The following is a 270-nucleotide window of genomic DNA, read 5'->3' on the forward strand; positions in this document are numbered from 1 at the left end:
AGCGGACGCGGATAGGATGAGGACAAGAATGAGGATGAGGATAGGATGAGGACGAGAATGAGGATGAGTTTAGGATGAGGAGGAGGATGTGGTTAGAATGAGGACGAGAATGAGGATGAGGATAGGATGAGGACGTGGATGAGGATAGGATGAGGATGAGGATAGGATGAGGATGACCAAGTGGATGAGGATAGGAGGAGGACGTGAATGAGGGTGAGGATGAGGATGGGGATTAGGATGAGGATGAGGATGAGGATGAGGATGGGGATG

This window comes from Lupinus angustifolius, chromosome LG09 (genome assembly GCF_001865875.1).
Source record: "Lupinus angustifolius cultivar Tanjil chromosome LG09, LupAngTanjil_v1.0, whole genome shotgun sequence".
Taxonomy (NCBI): Eukaryota; Viridiplantae; Streptophyta; class Magnoliopsida; order Fabales; family Fabaceae; genus Lupinus; species Lupinus angustifolius.